Below are 20,992 nucleotides of genomic sequence, written 5' to 3'. Positions count from 1 at the left end.
ATGGCCACAGAGGATTCCCGCAAACAACTGGAGAAATTCCCGGTTTGCTTCTAAAAATAGAAGGTATTTGCGAACTGAAGAGCGCAACGCAATTTGTAATTTGATTCGCGCTCCAAGATGCATGAGATGAAAAGGTCTGACACCTTCGCCACAGGTTTCCGTAGTGTAGAGGTTATCACGTTCGCCTTACACGCGAAAGGTCCCCAGTTCGAAACTGGGCGGGAACACTGGATCTCTTTTTCAAAATTGTTCAGGTGGGTTTCTGTTCAGGAGGAACTCAACGCTTCCAAGGCTTTGCGGCCAATAGGCATTAATACAGTCACTAAAGGTAAAGTTGATGCAGAAATGAAAGAGCAGTCATTGTTTGACCTAAACCTAACCCACAACTGTGACATTCCAAGCCTGTGTGGCTTTCTTCTGAGAAACACCAAAGACGAGATTTTAGGAAACTCTGCGTAGACTGCCACGCCGAATGAACTCTGTCCTCTTGTGTAAGGGTCTTATTCCACCTAGGCCATCACGTAAGGCAGGGTCTCAAGGGGTGTCTAAAAGGGGGTACGTGGCAGGCCCTCCTTAGACCCCTGCGCGCCGGCCCTGTCTGTCCCAATGATCACCTGTGTCACCACAAACAGCCCATCAGTCCCTCTCACCGCCTATGTGACCACTAATTGCGCTTCTGTCCACTGGTAATACAAAAACTGTGACCGCAAGCTGTCTATGTGTCCCCCTGATCCCCTACGTGCCCACAAGTAGCCTTTTTATCCCCTTGACGAACTTTAAAACACATCCATCTGGAGTGTTATTTTCTGATAAAATGATGCAAGCCGTAGCAGTTTCTAACACATGGCTAACCTTCTTGAAATTCAACACAATGGTCAACGAATCTGCCAATAAACCTGTTCAGGTGGCTCCTCGCTTACTCCCGAAGCACCCAGAGGTGTTAAACCCTCAGAATTCCACTGACCACAAACAGTCTGTATTTTTTACAATGGGATAGATTGTACGTGGCAAGTCCATGTCTCAGCTTTCTGAAGAGATATCAAGCTAAAACCTGATTTCCCATGCTAGTCTGGACACGTGCTACCCCTGTGGTGAGTTTCAATAAGATTGGAGAAACTTGAAATCTCGGCTCAAAAAAACTAAAAGTTTCAAGAAGATTGGAGAAACTCGAAAATTTGACCAACAAAAATCACCAAGAGAAATTTTCGAGTTTCTCCTGAGTTCTTGGAACTTTTGGTTTGTTAGTTTGAGACTAGCACAGGAAGGCAGGTTTCGGCTTGATATCAAGCTGCAAGTGTTTAATTCCGAGGTAAGTTAAGGGTAGCGTTTCAGGAAACTCTGCATAGACTGCCAGGCCGAATGAACTCTGTCCTCTTGTGCGTGGGAATTACGCCGATTGTCTATTTGCTTTCGGGCACATCACACTATAAATATTCGCCCAAAAGGCACTCTAGCGCTAGACTGTGGAGTTTCTGTAGTGTAGTGGTCATCACGTTCGCCTAACACGCGAAAGGTCCTCGGTTCGAAACCGAGCAGAAACAGCTGTCCCCTTTTGAAGAAATGTATGAACCCCTTTGAGCCGGCAGTTGGCTTCAGAAGGTTTAGCCTTTAAGCGCATTCTGCTGAGCCTGCACACAATGATTTCGGACTTGCTTAGGAAGTGGGTTTCCGTAGTGTAGTGGTTATCACGTTCGCCTCACACGCGAAAGGTCCCCAGTTCGAAACTGGGCGGGAACACTGAATCTCTTTTCACAATCGTTTAGGTGGGTTTCTGTTGAGGAGGAACTCAATTCTAGCAAGGCTTTGCGGCCAAGAGGCATGAACACAGTCACTAAAGGTATAGTTGATGCAGAAATGAAAGAGCAGTCATTGTTTGACCTAAACCTATCCCACAACTGTGACATTCCAAGCCTGTCTGGCTTTCTTCTGAGGAACACGAAAAAAGAGATTTGCCTGAGTGGCCCTCTGTTGAGCAGCAGCTCTGCATCACGAAGGCCCGTCTTTACACAGGTGTAGAGATAATTGTTAAGCCACACTAGGCAGCGGTAATACCCACGCAGACAGTACTCTGTACTTTTGACCTGGTAGTTTAGATGAACAGATGGCCGGTGCAGTCAAAGACCCAATATTTCGTACAACATATAAATATACACATATTAAATGAAAGTGGGGAAAAAAGCAAAGAAGAAATGGCCACAGAGGATTCCCGCAAACAACTGGAGAAATTCCCGGTTTGCTGCTAAAAATAGAAGGTATTTGCGAACTGAAGAGCGCAACGCAATTTGTAATTTGATTCGCGCTCCAAGATGCATGAGATGAAAAGGTCTGACACCTTCGCCACAGGTTTCCGTAGTGTAGAGGTTATCATGTTCGCCTTACATGCGAAAGGTCCCCAGTTCGAAACTGGGCGGGAACACTGGATCTCTTTTTCAAAATTGTTCAGGTGGGTTTCTGTTCAGGAGGAACTCAACGCTTCCAAGGCTTTGCGGCCAATAGGCATTAATACAGTCACTAAAGGTAAAGTTAATGCAGAAATGAAAGAGCAGTCATTGTTTGACCTAAACCTAACCCACAACTGTGACATTCCAAGCCAGATTTTAGGAAACTCTGCGTAGAACTGCCACGCCGAATGAACTCTGTCCTCTTGTGTAAGGGTCTTATTCCACCTAGGCCATCACGTAAGGCAGGGTCTCAAGGGGTGTCTAAAAGGGGGTACGTGGCAGGCCCTCCTTAGACCCCTGCGCGCCGGCCCTGTCTGTCCCAATGATCACCTGTGTCACCACAAACAGCCCATCAGTCCCTCTCACCGCCTATGTGACCACTAATTGCGCTTCTGTCCACTGGTAATACAAAAACTGTGACCGCAAGCTGTCTATGTGTCCCCCTTATCCCCTACGTGCCCACAAGTAGCCTTTTTATCCCCTTGACGAACTTTAAAACACATCCATCTGGAGTGTTATTTTCTGATAAAATGATGCAAGCCGTAGCAGTTTCTAACACATGGCTAACCTTCTTGAAATTCAACACAATGGTCAACGAATCTGCCAATAAACCTGTTCAGGTGGCTCCTCGCTTACTCCCGAAGCACCCAGAGGTGTTAAACCCTCAGAATTCCACTGACCACAAACAGTCTGTATTTTTTACAATGGGATAGATTGTACATGGCAAGTCCATGTCTCAGCTTTCTGAAGAGATATCAAGCTAAAACCTGATTTCCCATGCTAGTCTGGACACGTGCTACCCCTGTGGTGAGTTTCAATAAGATTGGAGAAACTTGAAATCTCGGCTCAAAAAAACTAAAAGTTTCAAGAAGATTGGAGAAACTCGAAAATTTGACCAACAAAAATCACCAAGAGAAATTTTCGAGTTTCTCCTGAGTTCTTGGAACTTTTGGTTTCTTAGTTTGAGACTAGCACAGGAAGGCAGATTTCGGCTTGATATCAAGCTGCAAGTGTTTAATTCCGAGGTAAGTTAAGGGTAGCGTTTCAGGAAACTCTGCATAGACTGCCAGGCCGAATGAACTCTGTCCTCTTGTGCGTGGGAATTACGCCGATTGTCTATTTGCTTTCGGGCACATCACACTATAAATATTCGCCCAAAAGGCACTCTAGCGCTAGACTGTGGAGTTTCTGTAGTGTAGTGGTCATCACGTTCGCCTAACACGCGAAAGGTCCTCGGTTCGAAACCGAGCAGAAACAGCTGTCCCCTTTTGAAGAAATGTATGAACCCCTTTGAGCCGGCAGTTGGCTTCAGAAGGTTTAGCCTTTATGCGCATTTTGCTGAGCCTGCACAAAATGATTTCGGACTTGCTTAGGAAGTGGGTTTCCGTAGTGTAGTGGTTATCACGTTCGCCTCACACGCGAAAGGTCCCCAGTTCGAAACTGGGCGGGAACACTGAATCTCTTTTCACAATCGTTTAGGTGGGTTTCTGTTGAGGAGGAACTCAATTCTAGCAAGGCTTTGCGGCCAAGAGGCATGAACACAGTCACTAAAGGTATAGTTGATGCAGAAATGAAAGAGCAGTCATTGTTTGACCTAAACCTATCCCACAACTGTGACATTCCAAGCCTGTCTGGCTTTCTTCTGAGGAACACGAAAAAAGAGATTTGCCTGAGTGGCCCTCTGTTGAGCAGCAGCTCTGCATCACGAAGGCCCGTCTTAACACAGGTGTAGAGATAATTGTTAAGCCACACTAGGCAGCGGTAATACCCACGCAGACAGTACTCTGTACTTTTGACCTGGTAGTTTAGATGAACAGATGGCCGGTGCAGTCAAAGACCCAATATTTCGTACAACATATAAATATACACATATTAAATGAAAGTGGGGAAAAAAGCAAAGAAGAAATGGCCACAGAGGATTCCCGCAAACAACTGGAGAAATTCCCGGTTTGCTGCTAAAAATAGAAGGTATTTGCGAACTGAAGAGCGCAACGCAATTTGTAATTTGATTCGCGCTCCAAGATGCATGAGATGAAAAGGTCTGACACCTTCGCCACAGGTTTCCGTAGTGTAGAGGTTATCATGTTCGCCTTACACGCGAAAGGTCCCCAGTTCGAAACTGGGCGGGAACACTGGATCTCTTTTTCAAAATTGTTCAGGTGGGTTTCTGTTCAGGAGGAACTCAACGCTTCCAAGGCTTTGCGGCCAATAGGCATTAATACAGTCACTAAAGGTAAAGTTGATGCAGAAATGAAAGAGCAGTCATTGTTTGACCTAAACCTAACCCACAACTGTGACATTCCAAGCCAGATTTTAGGAAACTCTGCGTAGACTGCCACGCCGAATGAACTCTGTCCTCTTGTGTAAGGGTCTTATTCCACCTAGGCCATCACGTAAGGCAGGGTCTCAAGGGGTGTCTAAAAGGGGGTACGTGGCAGGCCCTCCTTAGACCCCTGCGCGCCGGCCCTGTCTGTCCCAATGATCACCTGTGTCACCACAAACAGCCCATCAGTCCCTCTCACCGCCTATGTGACCACTAATTGCGCTTCTGTCCACTGGTAATACAAAAACTGTGACCGCAAGCTGTCTATGTGTCCCCCTTATCCCCTACGTGCCCACAAGTAGCCTTTTTATCCCCTTGACGAACTTTAAAACACATCCATCTGGAGTGTTATTTTCTGATAAAATGATGCAAGCCGTAGCAGTTTCTAACACATGGCTAACCTTCTTGAAATTCAACACAATGGTCAACGAATCTGCCAATAAACCTGTTCAGGTGGCTCCTCGCTTACTCCCGAAGCACCCAGAGGTGTTAAACCCTCAGAATTCCACTGACCACAAACAGTCTGTATTTTTTACAATGGGATAGATTGTACGTGGCAAGTCCATGTCTCAGCTTTCTGAAGAGATATCAAGCTAAAACCTGATTTCCCATGCTAGTCTGGACACGTGCTACCCCTGTGGTGAGTTTCAATAAGATTGGAGAAACTTGAAATCTCGGCTCAAAAAAACTAAAAGTTTCAAGAAGATTGGAGAAACTCGAAAATTTGACCAACAAAAATCACCAAGAGAAATTTTCGAGTTTCTCCTGAGTTCTTGGAACTTTTGGTTTCTTAGTTTGAGACTAGCACAGGAAGGCAGATTTCGGCTTGATATCAAGCTGCAAGTGTTTAATTCCGAGGTAAGTTAAGGGTAGCGTTTCAGGAAACTCTGCATAGACTGCCAGGCCGAATGAACTCTGTCCTCTTGTGCGTGGGAATTACGCCGATTGTCTATTTGCTTTCGGGCACATCACACTATAAATATTCGCCCAAAAGGCACTCTAGCGCTAGACTGTGGAGTTTCTGTAGTGTAGTGGTCATCACGTTCGCCTAACACGCGAAAGGTCCTCGGTTCGAAACCGAGCAGAAACAGCTGTCCCCTTTTGAAGAAATGTATGAACCCCTTTGAGCCGGCAGTTGGCTTCAGAAGGTTTAGCCTTTATGCGCATTTTGCTGAGCCTGCACACAATGATTTCGGACTTGCTTAGGAAGTGGGTTTCCGTAGTGTAGTGGTTATCACGTTCGCCTCACACGCGAAAGGTCCCCAGTTCGAAACTGGGCGGGAACACTGAATCTCTTTTCACAATCGTTTAGGTGGGTTTCTGTTGAGGAGGAACTCAATTCTAGCAAGGCTTTGCGGCCAAGAGGCATGAACACAGTCACTAAAGGTATAGTTGATGCAGAAATGAAAGAGCAGTCATTGTTTGACCTAAACCTATCCCACAACTGTGACATTCCAAGCCTGTCTGGCTTTCTTCTGAGGAACACGAAAAAAGAGATTTGCCTGAGTGGCCCTCTGTTGAGCAGCAGCTCTGCATCACGAAGGCCCGTCTTTACACAGGTGTAGAGATAATTGTTAAGCCACACTAGGCAGCGGTAATACCCACGCAGACAGTACTCTGTACTTTTGACCTGGTAGTTTAGATGAACAGATGGCCGGTGCACTCAAAGACCCAATATTTCGTACAACATATAAATATACATATATTAAATGAAAGTGGGGAAAAAAGCAAAGAAGAAATGGCCACAGAGGATTCCCGCAAACAACTGGAGAAATTCCCGGTTTAATGCTAAAAATAGAAGGTATTTGCGAACTGAAGAGCGCAACGCAATTTGTAATTTGATTCGCGCTCCAAGATGGATGAGATGAAAAGATCTGACACCTTCACCACAGGTCCCGTAGTCTAGAGGTTATCACGTTCGCCTTACACGCGAAAGGTCCCCAGTTCGAAACTGGGCGGGAACACTGGATATCTTTTTCAAAATTGTTCAGGTGGGTTTCTGTTCAGGAGGAACTCAACGCTTCCAAGGCTTTGCGGCCAATAGGCATTAATACAGTCACTAAAGGTAAAGTTGATGCAGAAATGAAAGAGCAGTCATTGTTTGACCTAAACCTAACCCACAACTGTGACATTCCAAGCCTGTGTGGCTTTCTTCTGAGAAACACCAAAGACGAGATTTTAGGAAACTCTGCGTAGACTGCCACGCCGAATGAACTCTGTCCTCTTGTGTAAGGGTCTTATTCCACCTAGGCCATCACGTAAGGCAGGGTCTCAAGGGGTGTCTAAAAGGGGGTACGTGGCAGGCCCTCCTTAGATCCCTGCGCGCCGGCCCTGTCTGTCCCAATGATCACCTGTGTCACCACAAACAGCCCATCAGTCCCTCTCACCGCCTATGTGACCACTAATTGCGCTTCTGTCCACTGGTAATACAAAAACTGTGACCGCAAGCTGTCTATGTGTCCCCCTTATCCCCTACGTGCCCACAAGTAGCCTTTTTATCCCCTTGACGAACTTTAAAACACATCCATCTGGAGTGTTATTTTCTGATAAAATGATGCAAGCCGTAGCAGTTTCTAACACATGGCTAACCTTCTTGAAATTCAACACAATGGTCAACTAATCTGCCAATAAACCTGTTCAGGTGGCTCCTCGCTTACTCCCGAAGCACCCAGAGGTGTTAAACCCTCAGAATTCCACTGACCACAAACAGTCTGTATTTTTTTACAATGGGATAGATTGTACGTGGCAAGTCCATGTCTCAGCTTTCTGAAGAGATATCAAGCTAAAACCTGATTTCCCATGCTAGTCTGGACACGTGCTACCCCTGTGGTGAGTTTCAATAAGATTGGAGAAACTTGAAATCTCGGCTCAAAAAAACTAAAAGTTTCAAGAAGATTGGAGAAACTCGAAAATTTGACCAACAAAAATCACCAAGAGAAATTTTCGAGTTTCTCCTGAGTTCTTGGAACTTTTGGTTTGTTAGTTTGAGACTAGCACAGGAAGGCAGGTTTCGGCTTGATATCAAGCTGCAAGTGTTTAATTCCGAGGTAAGTTAAGGGTAGCGTTTCAGGAAACTCTGCATAGACTGCCAGGCCGAATGAACTCTGTCCTCTTGTGCGTGGGAATTACACCGATTGTCTATTTGCTTTCGGGCACATCACACTATAAATATTCGCCCCAAAGGCACTCTAGCGCTAGACTGTGGAGTTTCTGTAGTGAAGTGGTCATCACGTTCGCCTAACACGCGAAAGGTCCTCGGTTCGAAACCGAGCAGAAACAGCTGTCCCCTTTTGAAGAAATGTATGAACCCCTTTGAGCCGGCAGTTGGCTTCAGAAGTTTTAGCCTTTATGCGCATTTTGCTGAGCCTGCACACAATGATTTCGGACTTGCTTAGGAAGTGGGTTTCCGTAGTGTAGTGGTTATCACGTTCGCCTCACACGCGAAAGGTCCCCAGTTCGAAACTGGGCGGGAACACTGAATCTCTTTTCACAATCGTTTAGGTGGGTTTCTGTTGAGGAGGAACTCAATTCTAGCAAGGCTTTGCGGCCAAGAGGCATGAACACAGTCACTAAAGGTATAGTTGATGCAGAAATGAAAGAGCAGTCATTGTTTGACCTACACCTATCCCACAACTGTGACATTTCAAGCCTGTCTGGCTTTCTTCTGAGGAACACGAAAAAAGAGATTTGCCTGAGTGGCCCTCTGTTGAGCAGCAGCTCTGCATCACGAAGGCCCGTCTTTACACAGGTGTAGAGATAATTGTTAAGCCACACTAGGCAGCGGTAATACCCACGCAGATAGAACTCTGTACTTTTGACCTGGTAGTTTAGATGAACAGATGGCCGGTGCACTCAAAGACCCAATATTTCGTACAACATATAAATATACATATATTAAATGAAAGTGGGGAAAAAAGCAAAGAAGAAATGGCCACAGAGGATTCCCGCAAACAACTGGAGAAATTCCCGGTTTGCTGCTAAAAATAGAAGGTATTTGCGAACTGAAGAGCGCAACGCAATTTGTAATTTGATTCGCGCTCCAAGATGGATGAGATGAAAAGATCTGACACCTTCGCCACAGGTCCTGTAGTCTAGAGGTTATCACGTTCGCCTTACACGCGAAAGGTCCCCAGTTCGAAACTGGGCGGGAACACTGGATCTCTTTTTCAAAATTGTTCAGGTGGGTTTCTGTTCAGGAGGAACTCAACGCTTCCAAGGCTTTGCGGCCAATAGGCATTAATACAGTCACTAAAGGTAAAGTTGATGCAGAAATGAAAGAGCAGTCATTGTTTGACCTAAACCTAACCCACAACTGTGACATTCCAAGCCTGTGTGGCTTTCTTCTGAGAAACACCAAAGACGAGATTTTAGGAAACTCTGCGTAGACTGCCACGCCGAATGAACTCTGTCCTCTTGTGTAAGGGTCTTATTCCACCTAGGCCATCACGTAAGGCAGGGTCTCAAGGGGTGTCTAAAAGGGGGTACGTGGCAGGCCCTCCTTAGACCCCTGCGCGCCGGCCCTGTCTGTCCCAATGATCACCTGTGTCACCACAAACAGCCCATCAGTCCCTCTCACCGCCTATGTGACCACTAATTGCGCTTCTGTCCACTGGTAATACAAAAACTGTGACCGCAAGCTGTCTATGTGTCCCCCTGATCCCCTACGTGCCCACAAGTAGCCTTTTTATCCCCTTGACGAACTTTAAAACACATCCATCTGGAGTGTTATTTTCTGATAAAATGATGCAAGCCGTAGCAGTTACTAACACATGGCTAACCTTCTTGAAATTCAACACAATGGTCAACGAATCTGCCAATAAACCTGTTCAGGTGGCTCCTCGCTTACTCCCGAAGCACCCAGAGGTGTTAAACCCTCAGAATTCCACTGACCACAAACAGTCTGTATTTTTTACAATGGGATAGATTGTACGTGGCAAGTCCATGTCTCAGCTTTCTGAGGAGATATCAAGCTAAAACCTGATTTCCCATGCTAGTCTGGACACGTGCTACCCCTGTGGTGAGTTTCAATAAGATTGGAGAAACTTGAAATCTCGGCTCAAAAAAACTAAAAGTTTCAAGAAGATTGGAGAAACTCGAAAATTTGACCAACAAAAATCACCAAGAGAAATTTTCGAGTTTCTCCTGAGTTCTTGGAACTTTTGGTTTGTTAGTTTGAGACTAGCACAGGAAGGCAGGTTTCGGCTTGATATCAAGCTGCAAGTGTTTAATTCCGAGGTAAGTTAAGGGTAGCGTTTCAGGAAACTCTGCATAGACTGCCAGGCCGAATGAACTCTGTCCTCTTGTGCGTGGGAATTACACCGATTGTCTATTTGCTTTCGGGCACATCACACTATAAATATTCGCCCCAAAGGCACTCTAGCGCTAGACTGTGGAGTTTCTGTAGTGTAGTGGTCATCACGTTCGCCTAACACGCGAAAGGTCCTCGGTTCGAAACCGAGCAGAAACAGCTGTCCCCTTTTGAAGAAATGTATGAACCCCTTTGAGCCGGCAGTTGGCTTCAGAAGTTTTAGCCTTTATGCGCATTTTGCTGAGCCTGCACACAATGATTTCGGACTTGCTTAGGAAGTGGGTTTCCGTAGTGTAGTGGTTATCACGTTCGCCTCACACGCGAAAGGTCCCCAGTTCGAAACTGGGCGGGAACACTGAATCTCTTTTCACAATCGTTTAGGTGGGTTTCTGTTGAGGAGGAACTCAATTCTAGCAAGGCTTTGCGGCCAAGAGGCATGAACACAGTCACTAAAGGTATAGTTGATGCAGAAATGAAAGAGCAGTCATTGTTTGACCTACACCTATCCCACAACTGTGACATTTCAAGCCTGTCTGGCTTTCTTCTGAGGAACACGAAAAAAGAGATTTGCCTGAGTGGCCCTCTGTTGAGCAGCAGCTCTGCATCACGAAGGCCCGTCTTTACACAGGTGTAGAGATAATTGTTAAGCCACACTAGGCAGCGGTAATACCCACGCAGATAGAACTCTGTACTTTTGACCTGGTAGTTTAGATGAACAGATGGCCGGTGCACTCAAAGACCCAATATTTCGTACAACATATAAATATACATATATTAAATGAAAGTGGGGAAAAAAGCAAAGAAGAAATGGCCACAGAGGATTCCCGCAAACAACTGGAGAAATTCCCGGTTTGCTGCTAAAAATAGAAGGTATTTGCGAACTGAAGAGCGCAACGCAATTTGTAATTTGATTCGCGCTCCAAGATGGATGAGATGAAAAGATCTGACACCTTCGCCACAGGTCCTGTAGTCTAGAGGTTATCACGTTCGCCTTACACGCGAAAGGTCCCCAGTTCGAAACTGGGCGGTAACACTGGATCTCTTTTTCAAAATTGTTCAGGTGGGTTTCTGTTCAGGAGGAACTCAACGCTTCCAAGGCTTTGCGGCCAATAGGCATTAATACAGTCACTAAAGGTAAAGTTGATGCAGAAATGAAAGAGCAGTCATTGTTTGACCTAAACCTAACCCACAACTGTGACATTCCAAGCCTGTGTGGCTTTCTTCTGAGAAACACCAAAGACGAGATTTTAGGAAACTCTGCGTAGACTGCCACGCCGAATGAACTCTGTCCTCTTGTGTAAGGGTCTTATTCCACCTAGGCCATCACGTAAGGCAGGGTCTCAAGGGGTGTCTAAAAGGGGGTACGTGGCAGGCCCTCCTTAGACCCCTGCGCGCCGGCCCTGTCTGTCCCAATGATCACCTGTGTCACCACAAACAGCCCATCAGTCCCTCTCACCGCCTATGTGACCACTAATTGCGCTTCTGTCCACTGGTAATACAAAAACTGTGACCGCAAGCTGTCTATGTGTCCCCCTTATCCCCTACGTGCCCACAAGTAGCCTTTTTATCCCCTTGACGAACTTTAAAACACATCCATCTGGAGTGTTATTTTCTGATAAAATGATGCAAGCCGTAGCAGTTTCTAACACATGGCTAACCTTCTTGAAATTCAACACAATGGTCAACGAATCTGCCAATAAACCTGTTCAGGTGGCTCCTCGCTTACTCCCGAAGCACCCAGAGGTGTTAAACCCTCAGAATTCCACTGACCACAAACAGTCTGTATTTTTTACAATGGGATAGATTGTACGTGGCAAGTCCATGTCTCAGCTTTCTGAAGAGATATCAAGCTAAAACCTGATTTCCCATGCTAGTCTGGACACGTGCTACCCCTGTGGTGAGTTTCAATAAGATTGGAGAAACTTGAAATCTCGGCTCAAAAAAACTAAAAGTTTCAAGAAGATTGGAGAAACTCGAAAATTTGACCAACAAAAATCACCAAGAGAAATTTTCGAGTTTCTCCTGAGTTCTTGGAACTTTTGGTTTCTTAGTTTGAGACTAGCACAGGAAGGCAGATTTCGGCTTGATATCAAGCTGCAAGTGTTTAATTCCGAGGTAAGTTAAGGGTAGCGTTTCAGGAAACTCTGCATAGACTGCCAGGCCGAATGAACTCTGTCCTCTTGTGCGTGGGAATTACGCCGATTGTCTATTTGCTTTCGGGCACATCACACTATAAATATTCGCCCAAAAGGCACTCTAGCGCTAGACTGTGGAGTTTCTGTAGTGTAGTGGTCATCACGTTCGCCTAACACGCGAAAGGTCCTCGGTTCGAAACCGAGCAGAAACAGCTGTCCCCTTTTGAAGAAATGTATGAACCCCTTTGAGCCGGCAGTTGGCTTCAGAAGGTTTAGCCTTTATGCGCATTTTGCTGAGCCTGCACACAATGATTTCGGACTTGCTTAGGAAGTGGGTTTCCGTAGTGTAGTGGTTATCACGTTCGCCTCACACGCGAAAGGTCCCCAGTTCGAAACTGGGCGGGAACACTGAATCTCTTTTCACAATCGTTTAGGTGGGTTTCTGTTGAGGAGGAACTCAATTCTAGCAAGGCTTTGCGGCCAAGAGGCATGAACACAGTCACTAAAGGTATAGTTGATGCAGAAAGGAAAGAGCAGTCATTGTTTGACCTAAACCTATCCCACAACTGTGACATTCCAAGCCTGTCTGGCTTTCTTCTGAGGAACACGAAAAAAGAGATTTGCCTGAGTGGCCCTCTGTTGAGCAGCAGCTCTGCATCACGAAGGCCCGTCTTTACACAGGTGTAGAGATAATTGTTAAGCCACACTAGGCAGCGGTAATACCCACGCAGACAGTACTCTGTACTTTTGACCTGGTAGTTTAGATGAACAGATGGCCGGTGCACTCAAAGACCCAATATTTCGTACAACATATAAATATACATATATTAAATGAAAGTGGGGAAAAAAGCAAAGAAGAAATGGCCACAGAGGATTCCCGCAAACAACTGGAGAAATTCCCGGTTTGCTGCTAAAAATAGAAGGTATTTGTGAACTGAAGAGCGCAACGCAATTTGTAATTTGATTCGCGCTCCAAGATGCATGAGATGAAAAGATCTGACACCTTCGACACAGGTTTCCGTAGTGTAGAGGTTATCACGTTCGCCTTACACGCGAAAGGTCCCCAGTTCGAAACTGGGCGGGAACACTGGATCTCTTTTTCAAAATTGTTCAGGTGGGTTTCTGTTCAGGAGGAACTCAACGCTTCCAAGGCTTTGCGGCCAATAGGCATTAATACAGTCACTAAAGGTAAAGTTGATGCAGAAATGAAAGAGCAGTCATTGTTTGACCTAAACCTAACCCACAACTGTGACATTCCAAGCCTGTGTGGCTTTCTTCTGAGAAACACCAAAGACGAGATTTTAGGAAACTCTGCGTAGACTGCCACGCCGAATGAACTCTGTCCTCTTGTGTAAGGGTCTTATTCCACCTAGGCCATCACGTAAGGCAGGGTCTCAAGGGGTGTCTAAAAGGGGGTACGTGGCAGGCCCTCCTTAGACCCCTGCGCGCCGGCCCTGTCTGTCCCAATGATCACCTGTGTCACCACAAACAGCCCATCAGTCCCTCTCACCGCCTATGTGACCACTAATTGCGCTTCTGTCCACTGGTAATACAAAAACTGTGACCGCAAGCTGTCTATGTGTCCCCCTGATCCCCTACGTGCCCACAAGTAGCCTTTTTATCCCCTTGACGAACTTTAAAACACATCCATCTGGAGTGTTATTTTCTGATAAAATGATGCAAGCCGTAGCAGTTACTAACACATGGCTAACCTTCTTGAAATTCAACACAATGGTCAACGAATCTGCCAATAAACCTGTTCAGGTGGCTCCTCGCTTACTCCCGAAGCACCCAGAGGTGTTAAACCCTCAGAATTCCACTGACCACAAACAGTCTGTATTTTTTACAATGGGATAGATTGTACGTGGCAAGTCCATGTCTCAGCTTTCTGAAGAGATATCAAGCTAAAACCTGATTTCCCATGCTAGTCTGGACACGTGCTACCCCTGTGGTGAGTTTCAATAAGATTGGAGAAACTTGAAATCTCGGCTCAAAAAAACTAAAAGTTTCAAGAAGATTGGAGAAACTCGAAAATTTGACCAACAAAAATCACCAAGAGAAATTTTCGAGTTTCTCCTGAGTTCTTGGAACTTTTGGTTTGTTAGTTTGAGACTAGCACAGGAAGGCAGGTTTCGGCTTGATATCAAGCTGCAAGTGTTTAATTCCGAGGTAAGTTAAGGGTAGCGTTTCAGGAAACTCTGCATAGACTGCCAGGCCGAATGAACTCTGTCCTCTTGTGCGTGGGAATTACACCGATTGTCTATTTGCTTTCGGGCACATCACACTATAAATATTCGCCCAAAAGGCACTCTAGCGCTAGACTGTGGAGTTTCTGTAGTGTAGTGGTCATCACGTTCGCCTAACACGCGAAAGGTCCTCGGTTCGAAACCGAGCAGAAACAGCTGTCCCCTTTTGAAGAAATGTATGAACCCCTTTGAGCCGGCAGTTGGCTTCAGAAGGTTTAGCCTTTATGCGCATTTTGCTGAGCCTGCACACAATGATTTCGGACTTGCTTAGGAAGTGGGTTTCCGTAGTGTAGTGGTTATCACGTTCGCCTCACACGCGAAAGGTCCCCAGTTCGAAACTGGGCGGGAACACTGAATCTCTTTTCACAATCGTTTAGGTGGGTTTCTGTTGAGGAGGAACTCAATTCTACCAAGGCTTTGCGGCCAAGAGGCATGAACACAGTCACTAAAGGTATAGTTGATGCAGAAATGAAAGAGCAGTCATTGTTTGACCTAAACCTATCCCACAACTGTGACATTCCAAGCCTGTCTGGCTTTCTTCTGAGGAACACGAAAAAAGAGATTTGCCTGAGTGGCCCTCTGTTGAGCAGCAGCTCTGCATCACGAAGGCCCGTCTTTACACAGGTGTAGAGATAATTGTTAAGCCACACTAGGCAGCGGTAATACCCACGCAGACAGTACTCTGTACTTTTGACCTGGTAGTTTAGATGAACAGATGGCCGGTGCACTCAAAGACCCAATATTTCGTACAACATATAAATATACATATATTAAATGAAAGTGGGGAAAAAAGCAAAGAAGAAATGGCCACAGAGGATTCCCGCAAACAACTGGAGAAATTCCCGGTTTGCTGCTAAAAATAGAAGGTATTTGTGAACTGAAGAGCGCAACGCAATTTGTAATTTGATTCGCGCTCCAAGATGCATGAGATGAAAAGATCTGACACCTTCGACACAGGTTTCCGTAGTGTAGAGGTTATCACGTTCGCCTTACACGCGAAAGGTCCCCAGTTCGAAACTGGGCGGGAACACTGGATCTCTTTTTCAAAATTGTTCAGGTGGGTTTCTGTTCAGGAGGAACTCAACGCTTCCAAGGCTTTGCGGCCAATAGGCATTAATACAGTCACTAAAGGTAAAGTTGATGCAGAAATGAAAGAGCAGTCATTGTTTGACCTAAACCTAACCCACAACTGTGACATTCCAAGCCTGTGTGGCTTTCTTCTGAGAAACACCAAAGACGAGATTTTAGGAAACTCTGCGTAGACTGCCACGCCGAATGAACTCTGTCCTCTTGTGTAAGGGTCTTATTCCACCTAGGCCATCACGTAAGGCAGGGTCTCAAGGGGTGTCTAAAAGGGGGTACGTGGCAGGCCCTCCTTAGACCCCTGCGCGCCGGCCCTGTCTGTCCCAATGATCACCTGTGTCACCACAAACAGCCCATCAGTCCCTCTCACCGCCTATGTGACCACTAATTGCGCTTCTGTCCACTGGTAATACAAAAACTGTGACCGCAAGCTGTCTATGTGTCCCCCTTATCCCCTACGTGCCCACAAGTAGCCTTTTTATCCCCTTGACGAACTTTAAAACACATCCATCTGGAGTGTTATTTTCTGATAAAATGATGCAAGCCGTAGCAGTTTCTAACACATGGCTAACCTTCTTGAAATTCAACACAATGGTCAACGAATCTGCCAATAAACCTGTTCAGGTGGCTCCTCGCTTACTCCCGAAGCACCCAGAGGTGTTAAACCCTCAGAATTCCACTGACCACAAACAGTCTGTATTTTTTACAATGGGATAGATTGTACGTGGCAAGTCCATGTCTCAGCTTTCTGAAGAGATATCAAGCTAAAACCTGATTTCCCATGCTAGTCTGGACACGTGCTACCCCTGTGGTGAGTTTCAATAAGATTGGAGAAACTTGAAATCTCGGCTCAAAAAAACTAAAAGTTTCAAGAAGATTGGAGAAACTCGAAAATTTGACCAACAAAAATCACCAAGAGAAATTTTCGAGTTTCTCCTGAGTTCTTGGAACTTTTGGTTTCTTAGTTTGAGACTAGCACAGGAAGGCAGATTTCGGCTTGATATCAAGCTGCAAGTGTTTAATTCCGAGGTAAGTTAAGGGTAGCGTTTCAGGAAACTCTGCATAGACTGCCAGGCCGAATGAACTCTGTCCTCTTGTGCGTGGGAATTACGCCGATTGTCTATTTGCTTTCGGGCACATCACACTATAAATATTCGCCCAAAAGGCACTCTAGCGCTAGACTGTGGAGTTTCTGTAGTGTAGTGGTCATCACGTTCGCCTAACACGCGAAAGGTCCTCGGTTCGAAACCGAGCAGAAACAGCTGTCCCCTTTTGAAGAAATGTATGAACCCCTTTGAGCCGGCAGTTGGCTTCAGAAGGTTTAGCCTTTATGCGCATTTTGCTGAGCCTGCACACAATGATTTCGGACTTGCTTAGGAAGTGGGTTTCCGTAGTGTAGTGGTTATCACGTTCGCCTCACACGCGAAAGGTCCCCAGTTCGAAACTGGGCGGGAACACTGAATCTCTTTTCACAATCGTTTAGGTGGGTTTCTGTTGAGGAGGAACTCAATTCTAGCAAGGCTTTGCGGCCAAGAGGCATGAACACAGTCACTAAAGGTATAGTTGATGCAGAAAGGAAAGAGCAGTCATTGTTTGACCTAAACCTATCCCACAACTGTGACATTCCAAGCCTGTCTGGCTTTCTTCTGAGGAACACGAAAAAAGAGATTTGCCTGAGTGGCCCTCTGTTGAGCAGCAGCTCTGCATCACGAAGGCCCGTCTTTACACAGGTGTAGAGATAATTGTTAAGCCACACTAGGCAGCGGTAATACCCACGCAGACAGTACTCTGTACTTTTGACCTGGTAGTTTAGATGAACAGATGGCCGGTGCACTCAAAGACCCAATATTTCGTACAACATATAAATATACATATATTAAATGAAAGTGGGGAAAAAAGCAAAGAAGAAATGGCCACAGAGGATTCCCGCAAACAACTGGAGAAATTCCCGGTTTGCTGCTAAAAATAGAAGGTATTTGTGAACTGAAGAGCGCAACGCAATTTGTAATTTGATTCGCGCTCCAAGATGCATGAGATGAAAAGATCTGACACCTTCGACACAGGTTTCCGTAGTGTAGAGGTTATCACGTTCGCCTTACACGCGAAAGGTCCCCAGTTCGAAACTGGGCGGGAACACTGGATCTCTTTTTCAAAATTGTTCAGGTGGGTTTCTGTTCAGGAGGAACTCAACGCTTCCAAGGCTTTGCGGCCAATAGGCATTAATACAGTCACTAAAGGTAAAGTTGATGCAGAAATGAAAGAGCAGTCATTGTTTGACCTAAACCTAACCCACAACTGTGACATTCCAAGCCTGTGTGGCTTTCTTCTGAGAAACACCAAAGACGAGATTTTAGGAAACTCTGCGTAGACTGCCACGCCGAATGAACTCTGTCCTCTTGTGTAAGGGTCTTATTCCACCTAGGCCATCACGTAAGGCAGGGTCTCAAGGGGTGTCTAAAAGGGGGTACGTGGCAGGCCCTCCTTAGACCCCTGCGCGCCGGCCCTGTCTGTCCCAATGATCACCTGTGTCACCACAAACAGCCCATCAGTCCCTCTCACCGCCTATGTGACCACTAATTGCGCTTCTGTCCACTGGTAATACAAAAACTGTGACCGCAAGCTGTCTATGTGTCCCCCTGATCCCCTACGTGCCCACAAGTAGCCTTTTTATCCCCTTGACGAACTTTAAAACACATCCATCTGGAGTGTTATTTTCTGATAAAATGATGCAAGCCGTAGCAGTTACTAACACATGGCTAACCTTCTTGAAATTCAACACAATGGTCAACGAATCTGCCAATAAACCTGTTCAGGTGGCTCCTCGCTTACTCCCGAAGCACCCAGAGGTGTTAAACCCTCAGAATTCCACTGACCACAAACAGTCTGTATTTTTTACAATGGGATAGATTGTACGTGGCAAGTCCATGTCTCAGCTTTCTGAAGAGATATCAAGCTAAAACCTGATTTCCCATGCTAGTCTGGACACGTGCTACCCCTGTGGTGAGTTTCAATAAGATTGGAGAAACTTGAAATCTCGGCTCAAAAAAACTAAAAGTTTCAAGAAGATTGGAGAAACTCGAAAATTTGACCAACAAAAATCACCAAGAGAAATTTTCGAGTTTCTCCTGAGTTCTTGGAACTTTTGGTTTGTTAGTTTGAGACTAGCACAGGAAGGCAGGTTTCGGCTTGATATCAAGCTGCAAGTGTTTAATTCCGAGGTAAGTTAAGGGTAGCGTTTCAGGAAACTCTGCATAGACTGCCAGGCCGAATGAACTCTGTCCTCTTGTGCGTGGGAATTACACCGATTGTCTATTTGCTTTCGGGCACATCACACTATAAATATTCGCCCAAAAGGCACTCTAGCGCTAGACTGTGGAGTTTCTGTAGTGTAGTGGTCATCACGTTCGCCTAACACGCGAAAGGTCCTCGGTTCGAAACCGAGCAGAAACAGCTGTCCCCTTTTGAAGAAATGTATGAACCCCTTTGAGCCGGCAGTTGGCTTCAGAAGGTTTAGCCTTTATGCGCATTTTGCTGAGCCTGCACACAATGATTTCGGACTTGCTTAGGAAGTGGGTTTCCGTAGTGTAGTGGTTATCACGTTCGCCTCACACGCGAAAGGTCCCCAGTTCGAAACTGGGCGGGAACACTGAATCTCTTTTCACAATCGTTTAGGTGGGTTTCTGTTGAGGAGGAACTCAATTCTAGCAAGGCTTTGCGGCCAAGAGGCATGAACACAGTCACTAAAGGTATAGTTGATGCAGAAATGAAAGAGCAGTCATTGTTTGACCTAAACCTATCCCACAACTGTGACATTCCAAGCCTGTCTGGCTTTCTTCTGAGGAACACGAAAAAAGAGATTTGCCTGAGTGGCCCTCTGTTGAGCAGCAGCTCTGCATCACGAAGGCCCGTCTTTACACAGGTGTAGAGATAATTGTTAAGCCACACTAGGCAGCGGTAATACCCACGCAGACAGTACTCTGTACTTTTGACCTGGTAGTTTAGATGAACAGATGGCCGGTGCACTCAAAGACCCAATATTTCGTACAACATATAAATATACATATATTAAATGAAAGTGGGGAAAAAAGCAAAGAAGAAATGGCCACAGAGGATTCCCGCAAACAACTGGAGAAATTCCCGGTTTGCTGCTAAAAATAGAAGGTATTTGTGAACTGAAGAGCGCAACGCAATTTGTAATTTGATTCGCGCTCCAAGATGCATGAGATGAAAAGATCTGACACCTTCGACACAGGTTTCCGTAGTGTAGAGGTTATCACGTTCGCCTTACACGCGAAAGGTCCCCAGTTCGAAACTGGGCGGGAACACTGGATCTCTTTTTCAAAATTGTTCAGGTGGGTTTCTGTTCAGGAGGAACTCAACGCTTCCAAGGCTTTGCGGCCAATAGGCATTAATACAGTCACTAAAGGTAAAGTTGATGCAGAAATGAAAGAGCAGTCATTGTTTGACCTAAACCTAACCCACAACTGTGACATTCCAAGCCTGTGTGGCTTTCTTCTGAGAAACACCAAAGACGAGATTTTAGGAAACTCTGCGTAGACTGCCACGCCGAATGAACTCTGTCCTCTTGTGTAAGGGTCTTATTCCACCTAGGCCATCACGTAAGGCAGGGTCTCAAGGGGTGTCTAAAAGGGGGTACGTGGCAGGCCCTCCTTAGACCCCTGCGCGCCGGCCCTGTCTGTCCCAATGATCACCTGTGTCACCACAAACAGCCCATCAGTCCCTCTCACCGCCTATGTGACCACTAATTGCGCTTCTGTCCACTGGTAATACAAAAACTGTGACCGCAAGCTGTCTATGTGTCCCCCTGATCCCCTACGTGCCCACAAGTAGCCTTTTTATCCCCTTGACGAACTTTAAAACACATCCATCTGGAGTGTTATTTTCTGATAAAATGATGCAAGCCGTAGCAGTTACTAACACATGGCTAACCTTCTTGAAATTCAACACAATGGTCAACGAATCTGCCAATAAACCTGTTCAGGTGGCTCCTCGCTTACTCCCGAAGCACCCAGAGGTGTTAAACCCTCAGAATTCCACTGACCACAAACAGTCTGTATTTTTTACAATGGGATAGATTGTACGTGGCAAGTCCATGTCTCAGCTTTCTGAAGAGATATCAAGCTAAAACCTGATTTCCCATGCTAGTCTGGACACGTGCTACCCCTGTGGTGAGTTTCAATAAGATTGGAGAAACTTGAAATCTCGGCTCAAAAAAACTAAAAGTTTCAAGAAGATTGGAGAAACTCGAAAATTTGACCAACAAAAATCACCAAGAGAAATTTTCGAGTTTCTCCTGAGTTCTTGGAACTTTTGGTTTGTTAGTTTGAGACTAGCACAGGAAGGCAGGTTTCGGCTTGATATCAAGCTGCAAGTGTTTAATTCCGAGGTAAGTTAAGGGTAGCGTTTCAGGAAACTCTGCATAGACTGCCAGGCCG

The 20,992-nt window shown here is 45.8% G+C and overlaps 1 long non-coding RNA gene and 25 other non-coding genes across 30 annotated transcripts in view; 25 read left to right on the top strand and 1 right to left on the bottom strand.

The window, feature by feature from the left end:
• Positions 1 to 20,992, bottom strand: part of LOC127938385 (uncharacterized) — a 27,370-nt gene extending 6,378 nt beyond the window's left edge. For 2 of the 5 annotated variants that reach the window (XR_008148703.1, XR_008148704.1), the window contains exons 1-2: positions 13,920 to 14,425; positions 7,116 to 7,353 (exon numbers count right to left, since the gene is read on the bottom strand). This is a non-coding gene — a long non-coding RNA (uncharacterized LOC127938385). Of the gene's footprint in view, positions 1 to 7,115; positions 7,354 to 9,542; positions 10,049 to 13,919; positions 14,426 to 18,297; positions 18,804 to 20,486 lie in introns of those variants that run through there. The other 3 variants (XR_008148701.1, XR_008148702.1, XR_008148700.1) reach the window with 3 other exon arrangements.
• trnav-uac (transfer RNA valine (anticodon UAC)) lies at positions 155 to 227 on the top strand. The gene has a single exon. It is a non-coding gene; the product is annotated as a tRNA-Val (tRNA).
• Positions 1,469 to 1,541, top strand: trnav-aac (transfer RNA valine (anticodon AAC)). Its single transcript has one exon. It is a non-coding gene; the product is annotated as a tRNA-Val (tRNA).
• Positions 1,665 to 1,737, top strand: trnav-cac (transfer RNA valine (anticodon CAC)). Its single transcript has one exon. It is a non-coding gene; the product is annotated as a tRNA-Val (tRNA).
• Positions 2,344 to 2,416, top strand: trnav-uac (transfer RNA valine (anticodon UAC)). The gene has a single exon. It is a non-coding gene; the product is annotated as a tRNA-Val (tRNA).
• On the top strand, positions 3,626 to 3,698 carry trnav-aac (transfer RNA valine (anticodon AAC)). Its single transcript has one exon. It is a non-coding gene; the product is annotated as a tRNA-Val (tRNA).
• trnav-cac (transfer RNA valine (anticodon CAC)) lies at positions 3,822 to 3,894 on the top strand. Its single transcript has one exon. It is a non-coding gene; the product is annotated as a tRNA-Val (tRNA).
• Positions 4,501 to 4,573, top strand: trnav-uac (transfer RNA valine (anticodon UAC)). The gene has a single exon. It is a non-coding gene; the product is annotated as a tRNA-Val (tRNA).
• Positions 5,782 to 5,854, top strand: trnav-aac (transfer RNA valine (anticodon AAC)). Its single transcript has one exon. It is a non-coding gene; the product is annotated as a tRNA-Val (tRNA).
• trnav-cac (transfer RNA valine (anticodon CAC)) lies at positions 5,978 to 6,050 on the top strand. Its single transcript has one exon. It is a non-coding gene; the product is annotated as a tRNA-Val (tRNA).
• On the top strand, positions 7,971 to 8,043 carry trnav-aac (transfer RNA valine (anticodon AAC)). The gene has a single exon. It is a non-coding gene; the product is annotated as a tRNA-Val (tRNA).
• Positions 8,167 to 8,239, top strand: trnav-cac (transfer RNA valine (anticodon CAC)). The gene has a single exon. It is a non-coding gene; the product is annotated as a tRNA-Val (tRNA).
• Positions 10,159 to 10,231, top strand: trnav-aac (transfer RNA valine (anticodon AAC)). The gene has a single exon. It is a non-coding gene; the product is annotated as a tRNA-Val (tRNA).
• On the top strand, positions 10,355 to 10,427 carry trnav-cac (transfer RNA valine (anticodon CAC)). Its single transcript has one exon. It is a non-coding gene; the product is annotated as a tRNA-Val (tRNA).
• trnav-aac (transfer RNA valine (anticodon AAC)) lies at positions 12,347 to 12,419 on the top strand. Its single transcript has one exon. It is a non-coding gene; the product is annotated as a tRNA-Val (tRNA).
• On the top strand, positions 12,543 to 12,615 carry trnav-cac (transfer RNA valine (anticodon CAC)). Its single transcript has one exon. It is a non-coding gene; the product is annotated as a tRNA-Val (tRNA).
• trnav-uac (transfer RNA valine (anticodon UAC)) lies at positions 13,222 to 13,294 on the top strand. Its single transcript has one exon. It is a non-coding gene; the product is annotated as a tRNA-Val (tRNA).
• trnav-aac (transfer RNA valine (anticodon AAC)) lies at positions 14,536 to 14,608 on the top strand. The gene has a single exon. It is a non-coding gene; the product is annotated as a tRNA-Val (tRNA).
• On the top strand, positions 14,732 to 14,804 carry trnav-cac (transfer RNA valine (anticodon CAC)). Its single transcript has one exon. It is a non-coding gene; the product is annotated as a tRNA-Val (tRNA).
• trnav-uac (transfer RNA valine (anticodon UAC)) lies at positions 15,411 to 15,483 on the top strand. Its single transcript has one exon. It is a non-coding gene; the product is annotated as a tRNA-Val (tRNA).
• Positions 16,725 to 16,797, top strand: trnav-aac (transfer RNA valine (anticodon AAC)). The gene has a single exon. It is a non-coding gene; the product is annotated as a tRNA-Val (tRNA).
• trnav-cac (transfer RNA valine (anticodon CAC)) lies at positions 16,921 to 16,993 on the top strand. The gene has a single exon. It is a non-coding gene; the product is annotated as a tRNA-Val (tRNA).
• Positions 17,600 to 17,672, top strand: trnav-uac (transfer RNA valine (anticodon UAC)). The gene has a single exon. It is a non-coding gene; the product is annotated as a tRNA-Val (tRNA).
• Positions 18,914 to 18,986, top strand: trnav-aac (transfer RNA valine (anticodon AAC)). The gene has a single exon. It is a non-coding gene; the product is annotated as a tRNA-Val (tRNA).
• Positions 19,110 to 19,182, top strand: trnav-cac (transfer RNA valine (anticodon CAC)). Its single transcript has one exon. It is a non-coding gene; the product is annotated as a tRNA-Val (tRNA).
• trnav-uac (transfer RNA valine (anticodon UAC)) lies at positions 19,789 to 19,861 on the top strand. Its single transcript has one exon. It is a non-coding gene; the product is annotated as a tRNA-Val (tRNA).

This window comes from Carassius gibelio, chromosome A20 (assembly GCF_023724105.1).
Source record: "Carassius gibelio isolate Cgi1373 ecotype wild population from Czech Republic chromosome A20, carGib1.2-hapl.c, whole genome shotgun sequence".
NCBI lineage: Eukaryota > Metazoa > Chordata > Actinopteri > Cypriniformes > Cyprinidae > Carassius > Carassius gibelio.
Note: the sequence above shows the minus strand (reverse complement) of the source record. Positions and strands in the feature narration are given on the sequence as shown.